General features: G+C 36.4%; 1 pseudogene; it reads right to left on the bottom strand.

The window, feature by feature from the left end:
* Positions 1–1,700: 1,700 nt before the first annotated feature.
* On the bottom strand, positions 1,701–3,860 carry LOC114292687 (rust resistance kinase Lr10-like; annotated as a pseudogene).
* Positions 3,861–4,330: the final 470 nt, after the last annotated feature.

The raw sequence follows: 4,330 nt of genomic DNA, 5'->3' as shown, positions 1-4,330 counted from the left end.
TTTTTTTCTATTGTTTTTATTTCTTTTGGCTTGCCTCGATTGAGTACTAGGTGAGTATTTTCGCTTTAGCATATTGCATGTATGTTAATATTGCCATTTCAAGCATGATTATCATAAGGCTAAGTGCTTAGTTGATATACTTGTTTAAATGCCTATGGATGAAGGTTATTTACTTAAATTGGGATAATCTGTTTAAATGTATGTATGAGCCCACTTTTTCAAGTGGCACATATTCAAACACCTTTCAAAACAAACATGAAATCAAAGTGTTCCAAATTGGACAAAGTAGTTTATACTTGTGTGCATCACCTAGTAAATATAGCCTAAAAATCAGAACGAGAGCATATACTATCTATAAAAATCACATCACAATTAGTAGAGGCCGATCTTTGATCGGGTGAGTGAGGTGCTCAATTCACGACCTTTCCCTCTCATACCTAAGTTCCCGAGCCAAGACACTCTAGTGATGACGGATAAGTGGCTTTTGGCATGAGTCACGGGTGTCCTAAATTTCTCAAAAATATTTAGGTGACGACTCTGAAATTTGACAATGCAGTCCATTTTTGGCATTTTTGATTCAAAATCGATTTTTCAAAAGATTTTTGTAAGGCTATTATATCCGATAAGACTAAACCCCTCTGAGGAACATGAAAAGTAAGCTACACTTAGGTAAATGCACAAGCCTAATGAAAAAAAAATATATATATATATAATCATACTTTGGCTCAGCCTTTGTGGTCACTTCCCCTAAAATATCAAGAGCATCAAACATGGTACTATGTTCTATGAATTGACTCTGTACGCCTACCTAGTAATTCAAGGTTCCTCCTGATCACTTGGCAAAGAAAAAAGAAGTGATATAGTACACAAAACTACTGTTAAAGCAAGGTCTAGAGAGAACAAGATAAAAGCAACCTTATCCAATTTTGAAGAGGCTATTTCCTGATCACTTGCAACAAAGAAAACAAGAATTTTTTATTTCTTTTTTCTTTTTTTGAGAACTATGATCAGGAAAGAAAACAAGATTTATTTCCAAATGAGCATTGACTACTAAAACAATGGAGTTTCGGGCAACAATAAGACAATGAATCCTCGTTCCTTTTTAAATTGTACAATACAATGAAGCTGAGGGAAGGTATGTGTAATTTACCCAGTTTAGATTGTAAGCAATAAGATAGAAATTTTGACAGAACAATAGATAACATATGATTGGAATTACCTAATGGAGATTTGATGCTAACATACATTCAATTTTAAAATGATGGTAGTGATTTAAGATGATTAGCTAGAGATTATCACATTTGACATTGAACTGAAGCAAGAAAGAAAAAAGGAATTGTTAAGTGGCCAATTTTAGCTCAGATAATTTTAAAATTGATATGCAACTGTTAATATAGAAAAGTAGAAACTTGTGGTTGCAAGCTGAGAGCCAAGTCACCCTAAAAAATTGACCTCTAACAATCTTAATTAATTCATGTAATTGCTGCATAATGGTATGAAGTGCTTCCTAGCTATGATAAAAACCAGATTAAATGAACTTGCTCTTTGTTAATTTGCTATGCCATGACCTTTTAAAGAGAACCAAATGTGTTAATCAAAAACTAGATTTATGCACAAAAAATGGCCAATCATTGATCGATGACAGTGGAGAGATTTCTACTCCGATGAAACTACAATAAAACTGACATATCTTCATTTTGTTATTCAGATTCAACAATAATTTCTAACTCACTATTTACATGCCTTACATCCACAACTCCACTAGTTGCTGTTGGATTTGTGGAGGAAAATGGATTGGTGGGCATGATCAGAGTGTCCCCATCTCCTTTTAGCATTTTAACCATAACATTCATGGAGGGTCGATCTACTGGGCACCACTGAATGCACCAAAGTCCCACAATCGCTAACTTCTTTGCAATCTTGGCATCTGCATCATCCCTCAGCTGGATTCCTAGCTCTTCTCCACGATGCAAACGATTGTAAATCCATTCAGGAAAGTACACTTGGTTGGTGTTCTGCACTGTTACATCAAAATCCTTTTTCCCTTATACCATTTCAAGCAACAACATCCCGAAGCTATAGACATTTGATTTGTATGACACATTCCCAAAGTTCTTGGATAACGCTTCAGGTGCAATATAGCCAATGGTTCCCCTAGTAGTAGCCATGGATACAATACTTTGTTCCTTTGAGCACAACTTTGCTTGACCAAAATGCGAGATCTTAGGATTTAAGTTGTGGTTCAACAAGATATTATGGGGTTTAATATCAAAGTGAAGGATTCGTTGATCACTCCCTTAGTGAAGATATTCAATTCCTTTGGCTATGCCTAGAGCAATATCTTGCAACTTCTTCTAACCAAGTAAATCTTTCTCATGATCAGATGACACGAACTTTTCCAGTGAATCAATTGGTAAGAATTCATAAATAAGAGCTCTTCTAAACCCATCAGCACAATATCCGACCTAGCGAACCACATTGACATGGTGGATTCTACCTATTATTCCCACTTTGTTGACGAAATCTTCCTCCTTTTCCCTTTGAACTGTCAAGGATTTTAACTACAACATGAACATAGTTGGAAAGCTGTCCCCTATACGCTGTTCCATAGCCTCCTTGGCCTACTTTGTTCGTAAATTGATTTGTAATTTTCTTGATATCTGCATAAGAATATCTTGATGGCTTGAGAGCCCTGTAATCCTCCAAGAATCTTTCAATCTTTGATTGGTCCTCTCGCTTTATTTTCTTTGATCTGTGGACACAACACAATGCAATGACCACTATAACAAGAAGAAAAGAGCCTACAACCACACCTGCAATTTATAACAACCAAATTAGGAAGGAAAATTCCATATTCACTGCAAACATGGAAAAGTGGTGGAGAGATTCACCTGTAATCACTTGCAGCTTTTTCAATTCACCTGTAAAATAGGGAGAATACTTGTCAACAAGCATGTGGAAACTGTAGAGGGCCATAATATTTTATTTTTTGATAAAAAAAAATAAAAGCCTTTAAATTTAAGAACAGGGAGATACAAAACCGCCTTAAGTAACTAACCCTTTCAACAAATATAAAACCAGCCTAAATAACCTTCTAACGAACACCTTGCCTACAATAAAAACACTACCTTGATCCCAACCATGAACATTCAACCCTACCTAATCAAATGAATGCAATAAACAAACAAGTGAAAGAAGTACATACCTTCCATTGGTGGTTTAAGGAAGCCAAAACATTCAAAATTTTCATGACCTGTGTTGTTACTGATATTCAATCTACAATACTTGCCTTGCGCTTCACAATTGCCATATATTTTTTTCGGCCATTTCAATTGCAGGTCAGGTGTTCGATCAAATATCTCAAAAGGAACAGAAGAAATATTATACATCTTTCTGCAAGATAATAACGGCTCAGAGTCGATAAAAAGATTAGAGTAAACAGCAATAACTTCACTACCCGATTCGCCGCCAAGGCAAGTATTGTCATGGAATTGTTGCCCTTTTGCAGGGCAACTGAATAAACTGAAATTATAGACGAAATCGGAGAATTGGAATGGTGAGGAAGACAAGTTGAGGTTTCGAAGCCGGCGAGGAAAATAACCATATGCGTCTGTGATATGAATGGATTGAGATGTGTAATTTATTTAGTTGATCAAAACTTTGACAGAAAATGGGACTGTGTTGTTGGTTTAGGAGCAAGAAAGATCGAAGCCGGGATAGCCACAGTGTTGAGGCTGGCAGTTGTTTAGACGGAATGGGAATCGGATGGTTGGACCGTGGTTTGAGCATGTTGTTGGGGTGCAGTCATCTTGTCCTACTGAGAGTTTCGGGACCACCAAGAGAATCAAGAAGATCACCATGTTCCCTTGGTTACTATCTTTAAAGTTTCATATCTCTGTCTCTGTCTGTGTACTAGATGTATGGTGGTTTGGCCATTGTCACGTTATTCCTTCCTCTCAGCCATCAATGCAATGGGTTGGTTGGTCATTTACCTACCTATTGGCATCCCATTTGAACGTGATGGCGATATATACATAGAATAGACGTAGGTAATTCTATTTCCATAAAATCAATTCTCCTTAGTTCACAGGTTTAATGAAAATTTTCATTAATACAATTTGGTCCTAGAATAAAAATATTATAATATCCTTATCTTTTTTTATTCAAATTCTAATTTTAAAACATCACAACTATTTTCTATCGCTAGAGCCACATGTCTCATTCGCCATTCCCTTCCATCGCCTCTTTCCCTTTTCGCCTGCGATCACTTTCCGCCATAAACTATACACTCCTATAAGTCTTCCACCGCGAATCACTCAAGGTTGACTAT

Source organism: Camellia sinensis, chromosome 1 (assembly GCF_055761805.1).
Source record: "Camellia sinensis isolate YWXY chromosome 1, ASM5576180v1, whole genome shotgun sequence".
NCBI lineage: Eukaryota > Viridiplantae > Streptophyta > Magnoliopsida > Ericales > Theaceae > Camellia > Camellia sinensis.
The sequence above is the reverse complement of the archived record's forward strand: the minus strand, read 5'-3'. Positions and strand labels throughout refer to the sequence as shown.